This window comes from Zea mays, chromosome 3 (assembly GCF_902167145.1).
Source record: "Zea mays cultivar B73 chromosome 3, Zm-B73-REFERENCE-NAM-5.0, whole genome shotgun sequence".
NCBI lineage: Eukaryota > Viridiplantae > Streptophyta > Magnoliopsida > Poales > Poaceae > Zea > Zea mays.
Window position 1 is genome coordinate 99,917,561 of NC_050098.1, and position 12,376 is coordinate 99,929,936.

Consider the following 12,376-nt stretch of genomic DNA (forward strand, 5'->3'; position numbering starts at 1 on the left):
AGGTGAATAGGCAGGGTTTCACTATGTAGCCTTTACAAAGATTCCCCGGGGCTGTAGCCACCCGTTAGGTTTCCTAAATGCACCGCACTCCTCCCCAAGGGGCGAACCCAAACTTGGCAGAGCGAGCCGCATACACCGAGCCCCATTGACGGCACGACGGCTAAGTGAACTACATCCCGGATCCTCTAATTATTCAGCTAAGGGCACCCCATTCCACCCTCATGGTTGCACTGTTTTCCCGGGCGGTCATCCATAGAACAGGTCCTTACGGAGAGGCACTCGAGAAACCGCTCGAGTCCCCTTGAAAACCACAAGTATAATCATAAAGAAGAACGGGAAAACAGCGTATCATAGATAATCACATCATGTTCATTGATTAGAGTTGAGCAATAGCATCAGACTAAGTAGTAATAATCCGACCCAAATAGGTAAACAAGGACATGGATAACAAAAGCTAGTCAATCCTTAGGTATAAATGTATAATGCGGGAGGTGAATTAAAGAATGAATAGGACAGAGATAGGTCAAAGGACACTTGCCTCCACCAACCGACTGCTGCTCAGGGGCTTCTCCTGCGAATTCCTCGGGCTCTTCGACCGGATCGTTCTCTATGCGAGCGCAAACATACATACATCCATCCACATATTTAATACAAAAGAACAGTACACCATACAAGATAACAAATAAAGTGAATATGCACCAAGTATGACATTCGATAACGCATTTGTTATGGTTAGAAAGAAACGGGAAAGGTCTCGCAGGGGGTTAAATCTTATGCACTAATGACACAATTGGTTTTTTAACAAAATAATTCTGTTATATATATTTATATATACTAATGGAAACCTAATCACTTTTAGTTGATCAACATTGCACAGGGTAAACAATTAACTACGTGAATCAATAACATAACGGAATTTTAAATTAAACTTCCTATTTTCCCATAGCATGAACAGTGATTAGCCTACTTAAAATACAGTAATTATGATCACAGAAAGTAAATAAAATAAAATAAAAAAATAAAAAAAACAGAGGGGGGGCGGTTGAACCGGCCCTAGGGGCGGTTGAACCGGCCCGGGGGCAGGCGGCCGAGCTGGGGCGGCCGAGCGCGGGGGGGGGGGGGGGGGGGCGGCCGAGCTGGGGCCGGGGGCGGCTGAGCCGGGGCCGAGGTCGGCTGAACCGGCCCGGGACAGGGGGGCGCGGCCAGGGGCGGCTGGCGGCCGGGCGGGGCGCGGCTGGGGGCGGCCAGCGGCCGGGCCAGGGCGGCCAGGGGAGCGGCCGGGGCGGGCCAGCGGCGGCCGGGCGGGGCGCGGCTGGGCGCGGCCGAGGGCCGGCCAGCGGCGGCCAGGGGCCACGGCGGGGCTGGGGCGGCTGCCGGCGCGGCCAGGGGGCGCGCGGGGGTGGGGAGAGAAGAGGGGAGGGAGGAGAGGGAGGAGGGGGAGGGGGCTCACCGGCGGGGATCGACGGCGAGGGGCGGCCGGCGGCAGGGGGCGGCGCGGCGGCCTAGGGTAGGGGGCAGGGGCGGCGGCGGCTTAGGGTAGGGGGCAGGGGCGGCGGCGGCTTAGGGTGAGGGAGAGAAAATGAGAGAAAATGAGAGGGAGGGAGAGAGAATTGGGAAAAATAGAGGGGGGTGGGGGGGGCGGCTTGGGCCAATTGGGCCCAAGGGGGGGGGGGCGCCAGGGGGCGGCTGGGCCGGCCGGGGTCGGCCCAGGGCGCGGGAGAGAGAGAAAGGGGAGAGAGAAAGAGAGAGAAAGAAAGATAAAAGATTTTCCGCTTGTTCTCGAAATCCGATCTTTTAGATGAATGCGATTGCACTTTCAAACAACCAAAAATGCAAGGGCGGCATGGTGCATCAAACAACATAAAGTATTTAGGGTTTTTTTATACCTACGGGAATTCCAAACCGAATCCCGCTAAACTTTGAAAAGGGTCAAGGTTTAGCGAGGGGAAAAAGAAAAGGGAAAGGTAACGCCCGAATTTTGGCGAGTAAAGAAAAGAAAAAATTCAACTGCAAAATTCGGGGCGTTACAGCTGACACCGCTACCCCTGGCTTCGGCTCATCGAAGAGCGGCTGAGGGGTTCCTTTAACTAAGCAAGAGAAGCCTCGGATAGCAAGGCCGACCGAGCCAAGGGACTCCTACGCCTCCGGGATACGGATACCTCACTCGTCACCTTTGCACGGGGCGACTCACACTTGGTGAAGCGGTTCAGATAACCAACAGGCGAGTCTTAGTGCTCGAAATGAGGAAAAAACACGACTCCGTGCCGAAAATACATACACGTTCAGGCCCCGACACCCACAATGAACAAAAGACCGGCATTCAAGGTGCCATCACAAACGGAACTCCGGTTTCGTCCCCGTGGGTATGAACAACCTCCACACCGGGGAGCCTGCGGGGCGACAAGTTCCGGGCGACTCGCCGGCGACCTCTGCAGCAGCAGCCATGGTCCCAGGACAGACGCGGCCACCGGAAGGCTCTCGTTCGCGTCCCCGCTCAAGGGATGCGAACCAGCCATCAAAGCCAAAGAGTCGGAGGCCGGCCCGTAGGCGGCACTGACGGCCTCGACGGTGGGGAAGCTTCCCCCGGCCGCCACCACGTCAGCGCCGACGACGGCGTCTGCCTCTCTACCAACGCCGCACCGGCGAACGCGGGCCGCTCCAAAGCGCACCGGCAGGTCCTCGCTCCCGTCCTCGCCACGAAAGCGAGGAAGAGGGCGGAATGTTGCATCCTAGCTGGGCAGCAACAGTCCGCCTTCCCCGGCATGGCTGGAGGACGCCTCCTCCGTAGAGCTGGAGGATGGTTTCCACCACCAAAAGCTGGAAGAGGAGGTGGCCAGCCGACCCGCGCGGAGGTAGAGCCCCGGCTCGCCTCGCTCTCTGCCCCCGCAAGGATGGAAAGCATCCTTGAAGCTGAGGGAGGGCGGGGACCGCGGCCCGGCTTGCTTCTCCCCATCCAGGGGCTGGTGGTCACCGTCTTAGGTGACCACCGGCGAGGGGGTGCAACCGGGCCGCGTGATGAAAATCCTTGAAGCCGAACGATGGCTGAAAGGTACCAACTTCCACGAAGTTGCGTTCCTCCAACGACAAGGCGGAAGGATTGCGGGTGTCCCCCATCCGGGGGCTCGGAAGGTGGAAAGACACGATGCATAAGGGAGCGCGAAGACATGGTCGCCTTTCAAGGGGGTCACCCTCCTTTTAAAGGCGACTCTCCCTACCTGTGTCCCCAGCCGTCGTGGGCTGAGTCTTCTCCAACACGCTCCAAGGTCCTCCCCCTACGGCGCGGGGGCTTGGTCCCACGCGTCATGCAAACTGGCCCAGAGCAGAAGAAGCCAAACCGCCGCGCGCGGTGCATGCAACCGCCCAGCGGTTACGAGCATTCCTCCACTTTCGCCCAGACCAGCGGGCGAAAGGGCGGGCAGCCATGCAGGCGGCATGCAACCGCGCCAAGTGGGCGCGCCCCTCTGACTTCCAACGCACCCAGCATGGGGGCCCACGCCCACGTGTCATGCGACCGGCGCGCCGGTCGCTACATGCAAGCAACTGCACCGCCACTCGCACCACTGCCACGCCTCCTCGACTACGGAACCAGCACCGCGACTCGAGGCAACCCTACGTACGACCCAGCAGTGCCAGCCAGGCGCGACGATCAATACGGCCAAAAATGGGCCCACAGTAATGGCGGTGGCAGGCGGGCAGGAGCAGCGGTCACGTCGTCAGCCAAGCTTACGTCCCATCCAGGGGCAGCGAGAGAGGCCTCTCTCACGGCGTGAAGACGGCGCGCCCGTGTTCCATTCCTCGAACGGCTAGCGCACGCGCAACAGCCGCCCCGCGAACCGCTCGCCCCGTCGCATTAACTCCGCGGCGGGACAGGCGGCGCCCCTGGCAGGGGAAGCAAGCGACGCTTCGCCTTCGCCATAATGACCGCGTCAAAAAAGGTACACCACGTCATTCGATTTCGTATCCTTTTCCTTTTCCTCTTTCTCTCTCTTACAACAGGGACCGAGAAAGGGGGATACCCCGAAAAGGATCCTTCTCCGTGAAGGAAACACGCTCCGAGCCTCCCTACTGATCAGAGGTTCGAAGGCTGGCCCCTCGGAGGGGTTCAACAGCCGCCTCAGAGCGCTTGGGTTCTGCACACACTACTGGTCAGAGGTTTGAAGGCCGGCCCCTCGGAAGGGTTCAACGGCTGCCTCAGGCCACTCGGGCTCCGCACCCACTACTGATCAGGGGTTCGTAGGTTGGCCCCCGAAGGGTTCACATCCGCCTCAGACACAGAGCGAGGGATGACCCTGGGTACGTTCGATACATAACCGAGGCTCGGGCTACGCTCCCGAGGTACCCTAGGACATTTCCGAGACCAGCGGGAACGATCTTGTAACGGAATCCCATCAGAGGGAGGCATCGAGCCCTCGGACCCCGTCGACAGGGGACCGGGTCCGGCAGATCACCCGCAGGTACTTTTGGGCGCGCCTCCGGGCCTCTAGCCGACCCCTAACAAATGGGGCACGGGCGTCCACTCGGATTACCCGCCAGCAGCTCACCGGAGACACCATGTTCGGCGCCCTCCCAGGGCAACATGGCGCTTCCCCCCCTCCTCCTTGCGGAAAGGCGACGCAGGGGCGTATGTAAAAAAGTCGAGTTTGTCCCTGACCGTCCTCTCGCCCTATGCAGAGGCTCGGGGGCTGCTCTCGCAAACCCGCTCCGGCCAAACCGTTGACAGCGTCAACATACCAGCCCGAGAACTTGGGACCCGACCGTGCACCCGGGCTACGGCTAGTTCGCATGAGGGAACGACCAGACCAGCCGAAGCATTGCGCGAGGCATTAAGACCTCGGAGGAGTCAAACCACTCCTCCGAGGCCTCGGGGGCTACACCCGGCGGGTGCGCTCGCGCGCACCCACCGAAACAAAACGCAACCGAGAAAGGCTGGTCCCCTTGCAAAAAATTGTGACAAAAGCCTCCAAGCGAGTGTTGACACTCCCTTCGAGGCTCGGGGGCTACTGTCGGGGACCATAATTAGGGGTACCCTCAAGACTCCTAATTCTCAGCTGGTAACCCCCATCAGCACAAAGCTGCAAAGGCCTGATGGGTGCGACTAAGTCAGGGATCGGTCCATTCGAGGGACTCGATCACGCCTCGCCCGAGCCCAGCCTCGGGCAAGGGCAGCCGACCCCGGAGGATCTCCGTCTCGCCCGAGGCCCCCCTCCAGCGACGAACATACTTCCGGCTCGCCTGAGGCCCAGTCTTCGCCAAGAAGCAACCCTGGCCAAATCGCCACGCCAACCGACCAAATCGCAGGGGCATTTAATGCAAAGGTGGCCTGACACCTTTATCCTGACGCACGTCCTCCAGTCGACAGAGCCGAAGTAACCGCAGTCACTTCGCCGCTCCACTGACCAGCCTGACAGAAGGACAGCGCCGCCTGCGCCGCTCCGACTGCTGTGCCACTCGACAGAGTGAGGCTGACAGGCAGTCAGGCCCGGCCTCAGGCACCATAGGAAACTCCGCTTCGCCCGACCCAGGGCTCGAACTCGGGCTCAGCCCCGGAAGACGGCGAACTCCGCTCCGCCCGACCCAGGGCTCAGACTCGGGCTCAGTCCCGGAAGACGGTGAACTCCGCTCCGTCCGACCTAGGGCTCGGACTCGGGCTCAGACCCGGAAGACGGCGAACTCCGCTCCGCCCGACCCAGGGCTCGGACTCGGGCTAAGCCCCGGAAGACGGCGAACTCCGCTCCGCCCGACCCAGGGCTCGGACTCGGGCTCAGCCCCTAAAGACGGCGAACTCCGCTCCGCCCGACCCAGGGCTCGGACTCGGGCTCAGCCCCGGAAGACGACGAACTCCGTTCCGCCCGACCCTAGGGCTCGGACTCAACCCTGGCCTCAGCCGACGGTCTCCGCCTCGCCCGACCCAGGGGTTCGGACTCGACCTCGGCTTCGGAAGACAGACTCGACCTCGACCTCGGAGGAGCCTCCACATCGCCCAACCTAGGGCACGGACCGACTACGTCAACAGGAGGCGCCATCATTACCCTACCCCAAGCTGACTCAGGCTACGGGGAACAAGACCGGCGTCCCATCTGGCTCGCTCCGCCAGACAAGTAATGATGGCGCCCCGCACGCTCCCTGACGACGGCGGCTCTCAGCCCCCTTACGGAAGACAGAGGACGTCAGCAAGGACTCGACAGCCCCGACAGCTGTCCTTCCGCCAGGCTCCAGCGCTCCTCCGACGGCCACGACACCACACGAACCGGGTGCCAAAACCTCTCCGGCTGCCACGATGGCATGTACATAGGGCGCTAGCTCTCCTCCGCTAGACACGTTAGCACTCTGCTACACCCCCCATTGTGCACCTGGATCCTCTCCTTACGCCTATAAAAGGAAGGACCAGGGCCCTCTTACAGAGGGTTGGCCGCGCGGGGAAGAGGACGGGACAAGCGCTCGCGTGAGGCCGCTCGCTCCCTCCCGCGTGGAACGCTTGTAACCCCCTACTGCAAGCGCACCCGACCTGGGCGCGGGACGAACACGAAGGCCGCGGGATTTCCACCTCGCTCCCTCTCCGGCTGCCTTTTCCCCCCTTCCCGCTCGGTCTCGCGTCGACCCATCTAGGCTGGGGCACGCGGCGACATTTCACTCGTCGGTCTAGGGACCCCCCGGTCTCGAAACGCCGACACTACGTATCGCATATATCTACCAAAAATTCCATAGCGCACATACACATGTATTTCGGATCACATATGTTCATATTACAACAAAATAACATACAATTCATGAATTGAATCAAAAGAATTTCGAAAATACACAAATTAATTTAGGGTTGTCTTCCACCTTGGGTTCTCGCTTGCGCAGGGAAATGGAGATGGCTCGGCAGGGAGGTCGGTCGAGCAAGAGAAACGGGCAGGGGTCCTCGACGTTGGGCGGGCTCCGACAGGGCGAGCTCCTGTGAACTCCGGCGAACTCCGGCGACGACGACAAGCGAGGAGAGCTAGAGAGAGGGGCGAGCTCGGGTAGGGGAGGAAGGGAGAGAGGCTCGGTTGCCCTTTTATAGAGAGAGGGAGGGGAGAGGGAGAGGTGGTCGGTGGTCCATCAAGGGCCATTAATGGCTACGGAGGTTTCTTCTTGGCATCAATGGTGTGAGAGGAATGGGGGGAAGGAGAAACAAACGCCACTTGAAGCTCCATAACGCAGGGAGGTGGAACAGCGAGGGAAACGGCTCGGTCACGCGGTGTGCGGGCAGGGCGCTCGGGCGCGCTGGACGTGGGACCGGTGGGGTGCATGGTGGCCGGTCGGGCACGGCTCTGGTGCGCGCGCGACTTGGTCGGGCGCAGGGGCCACAGGAGCTCCTGGGGGCGCATGCTTGGGAAAGGGCGGCTCGGCCGCGGTTGCTGCGCGGGGCCAACGCCGGTCGGTGCAGGGCTCGGTGGCGATGTTGCTGCGCGCGGCCCCCTGCGGCCTCGGCGGCGCGACCCGCCCCTGCTCCCTCCCCACGGCAGCGCGGCCTGCCCCTGCCCCTTCTCCTGCCCCGCGGCGGCGCGGCCCCGCCCCTGCTCCCCACGCGGTGGTCCCAGCCCCCTATGCGCGGCCCCGGCTCCCGGCGGCGCGGCCCGGCCCCCTGCGCGCGGCGTCTCGGACCCTGGCGGCGCAGCTCCCCGGCCCCCTCGCGGGCGGCCCCTCCGCCCCGATGCGCGGCCCCTGCCCTCGGCAGCGCGGACCCCGGTGCGGCTCGCGTGGCCTCGGCGCGGCCTTGCGCTCCCCCGTTTACCCCAACGCGTTCCCGCGTGCGCAACCCCACGCACGCGGTGATTTATTCTTGATTTTTAATTAATTTCAAACTCTGTTTAGTTAGCGTGCTGCGTCACACGCTTTGTCACGCGACAAATTTGTTTAATTTCATATTCTATTAATGTGCTGCGTCGCGCGCTTCATCACGCGATGATCCATTTTAATTTCAGGTTGTTTAATGTGTGACGTCGCGCGTCCAGTCGCGTGACGTTCCACTTTAAATTCAGTTCGGATGACGTATGCCGTCGTGCGTTTCCTCGCGCGACGCTTAACGTCTCTTTATAATTAATGCAAGTGTCTCGTTGTGCGCTCTGTCGCGCGACGAGTCGTTGATTTCTTAATTCAATTTAAAGTGTTATGTCGCGCGTCTCGCTGCGCGACGATCCTTTTAATTTATCTTCATCTGCTTATAATGATTAAACATGAAACATGACTTTACTTTATGCTAAACGTAGTGTTGGGGACTTGTTCTTAAATGATATGAGTTAAGAACAAGGCAACACAGAGAATGTTAAACGTTAAAGTCCTTCGTCCTTCGAAGCATTATATCCCTTCGAGAGATAATGATTTTCGGACGAAGTTGTGAAGTACATACCTTCGTCAAAGCAACATATAAACGAGGAAAGAAACATATGAGATATAAAAGACAATACCAATAGTTATTTATTATCATCAAATCATTTCTATTTTATTATTAAGGAAAAATAAAAATAATAACAAGTTACAAAAGTACCTTCGGCTTGAAAGAAGGTAAAAGTACAAGCGTGACGCAAAAGCAAATGCCCAGTCAGCGTGAACAGTACGGGAGTACTGTTCATCTATTTATAGGCACGGGACGCAGCCCATGTAAAATTACACCCAGGCCCTTTACATTTGCTAATAACTCTATAGTAATTCATCGGGGTCTAGATAGCCTATTCCCCTTTAAGTCGGTTTCCTTTTTTCTGTCATCATGCCGAAGCTCCCTTGCGCACAGCTTCGGCTCTGTTCCATCCTTCGTTTCCCTTGTGCTTCTTCACACTGTGATTTTGACTCAAGTCCGAAGGGTCCAAGTCCGAAGGTACCTGCTCATGTATTATACTCCAGAAACATTGTTAAATCACGTTTTTGAGGACCTTCGGAAGCCGAAGGCCCCCAACACGTAGTGTCCAAATTAATGCCCTTCTATTAAGCGAGTGGTTTAATTTATAATAATGTAACGTGATCGTTTCTTGACTGTCTTTTCCTATTTCTCTCTCTTAACCATAGTTGCGAGCCCCGCGTGGAACGTCTGTTTATTTACTGCATTCTATTGTATGGTGTACTGTTCTTTTGTATTAAATGTGTGGATGTATGTGTGTTTGCGCTCGTATAGAGAACGATCTGGTTGAAGAGCCTAAGGAACTCACAGGAGAAGTCCCTGAGCAGCAGCTGGTTGGTGGAGGCAAGTGTCCCTTGACCTATCTTTGTCCTATACATTCTTTAATTCACCTCCCGCATTTCACAGTTATACCTAAGGATTGACTAGCTTTTGTTATCCATATCCTTGTTTACCTATTTGGGTTGGATTATTATTGTTTAGTTTTATGCTATTGCTTAACACTAATCAATGAACATGATGAGATTTATCAATGATACGTTGTTTCCCTTCTTTATCATGATATACTTGTGGCATTTAAGGGGGCTCGAGCGGTTTCTCGAGTGCCTCTCTGTAAGGACATGTTCGTTGGATGACCGCCCAGGAAAACAGTGCAACCATGAGGGTGGAATGGGATGCCCTTAGCTGAATAATTAGAGGAACCGGGGTGTAGTTCGCTTAGCCGTCGTGCCGTTAATGGGGCTCGGTGTATGTGGCTCGCTCTGCCAAGCTTGGGTTCGCCCCCTTGGGGAGGAGTGCGGTGCATTTAGGAAACCTAACAGGCGGCTACAGCCCCGGGGAATCTTTGTAAAGGCTACGTAGTGATACCCTGCTGGGTCACCTTGGTAGTGATCAATGGAGAGTCATGATCTCTGGGCAGAAAGGGAATCACGGCTTGTGGGTAAAGTGTGCAACCTCTGCAGAGTGTTATGAAACTGATATATCAGCCGTGCTCGCGGTTATGAGCGGCCAAGGGAGCTCCATTGATTAGAGACACATTGATCAGAGATGCTTTGGTTACAGATGGTGATGAGGATAATGATGGTTTTTATGATGACGATTATGCTTATGGTTTCTACTATTCTTTCCATTTGGAAAGAATACTTTTGGGTTAACAACTTGGGTTAATGTTAAAACATGCCTCTCTACTATTAATAATTACCTGACCAACTAAAAGCAACTGCTTGACTTACCCCCACATAAAGCTAGTCCACTACAGCCAAACAGGATACTTGCTGAGTATGTTGATGTGTACTCACCCTTACTCTACACAATAAACACCCCCATCCCTAGGTTGTCAGCATTGCAACCCCTGCTCAGAAGAAGATGAAGCTGTGGAAGGAGACCACCAGGAGTTCCAAGATTATGATGAGTTCTAGGCATGGGTTAGCGACAACCCCCAGTCGGCTGCCTGTGAAGGCCGCGTTTATCTACGTTTCGTTTTCGCACTTTGATTATTGTAAAGACTATGTGGATGTCTCAGACATATGATGTAATCGACCATTATTCCCCTTTTTAATACTATGAGAGCATTGTGTGATGATGTCCAGTTATGTAACTGCTGTGTATGTGAATTGCTGATCATGGCACGTACATGGTTCGCATTCGGTTTGCCTTCTAAAACCGGGTGTGACAGCCATGCAGGAAGAACTCAATAACTTCAAGAGAAATGAAGTATGGAGCATGGTGCCACGTCCAAAGCAAAATGTTGTGGGAACCGAGTGGGTGTTACACAACAAGCAATATGAGCATGAAGTAGTGACAAGGAACAAAGCTCTACTTGTGGAAAAAGGTTATGCCCAAGTCGCAAGTTTGGATTTTGAGGAGATTTTTGCTCCTGTAGCTAGGCTCGAGTCAATACGCATATTATTGGCCTATGCTGCTCACCACTCGTTTAAGTTATTTCAAATGGACGTGAAGAGCACCTTCCTCAACGGGCCAATCAAGGAGGAAGTGTACGTGGAACAACCCCCTGGCTTCGAGGATGACAGGTATCGCGACCATGTCTACAAGCTCTCTAAGGTGCTCTATGGACTTGAGCAAGCTCCAAGAGCATGGTATGAATGCCTTAGATATTTTCTTATTTCTAATGCTTTCAAGGTTGGGAAAGTTGATCCTACTCTTTTTACTAAGACTTTTAATGGTGATTTGTTTGTATGCCAAATATATGTCGATGACATAATATTTGGTTCTACTAATCAAAAGTCTTGTGAGTAGTTTAGCAGGGTAATGATGCAGAAATTTGAGATGTCGATGATGGGCAAGTTGAACTACTTCCTTGGATTCCAAGTAAAGTAACTCAAGGAAGGAACCTTCATCTCCCAAACTAAGTACACTCAAGACTTACTCAAGAGGTTTGGGATGAAGGATGCAAAGCCCGCTAAGACACCGATGGGAACGGACGACCACTTGGACCTCGACAAAGGAGGTAAGTCCATTGAACAAAAGGCATACTAGTCTATGATAGGTTCTTTACTTTATCTTTGTGCTAGTAGACCGAATATAATGCTTAGCGTATGCATGTGTGCTAGATTTCAATCCGACCCTAAGGAATGTCATCTTATGGACGTGAAGCGAATTCTTAGATATTTAGTTTCTACGCCCTACTTCAGGATCTGGTATTCAAAGGGGTCTACCTTTGACTTAATCGGATATTCAGATTCCGACTATGCCGGGTGCAAGGTTGATAGGAAGAGCACATCAGGTACTTGTCAGTTTCTGGGAAGATCCCTGGTGTCCTGGAGCTCTAAGAAACAAACATTTGTTGCCCTATCTACCGCTGAGGCCGAGTATGTTGCCGTAGGATAGTGTTGCGCGCAACTACTTTGGATGAGACAAACCCTCCGGGACTTCGACTACAATCTGAGCAAAGTCCCACTCCTATGTGATAATGAGAGTGCAATCCGCTTGGCGGATAATCCTGTTGAACACAACCGCACTAAGCACATAGACATCCAGCATCACTTTCTGGGAGACCACCAACAAAGGGGAGATATTGATATTTATCATATTAGCATCGAGAACCAGCTAGCCGATATCTTCACCAAGCCTTTAGATGAGAAAAGGTTTTGCAGGTTGTGTATTGAGCTAAATGTCTTAGATTTGCGGAACCTGGACTGATCTATAACATACATGTGTCTTATGCCTATGATCATGTTCTTTTAAGCATTTTTGTCTTTACTAATTCTGGTGCTTAAGTTGTGCAAGTCATCCCCGGACCTCACAAGTCCTTGTGCAAAAGATGCATACGTTTAGGGGGAGGATGTACTACAACTTGACCCTTTGAGACTAATATGTTTACTTGAGTGATTTTGATATAGTCTCAAAGATGGATTGAAAGGGAACATGTGGACTTGGACAAAGAAGAGGCTTCCACTGCATTCTGGTATCTTATTCCAAGTCCCTATATATGTTTTCTCATTGCCTTTGGTTTCCACTTGCAAGTTTTGGTGAGGCAATGGGGTTAAAGGGCCAAATAGT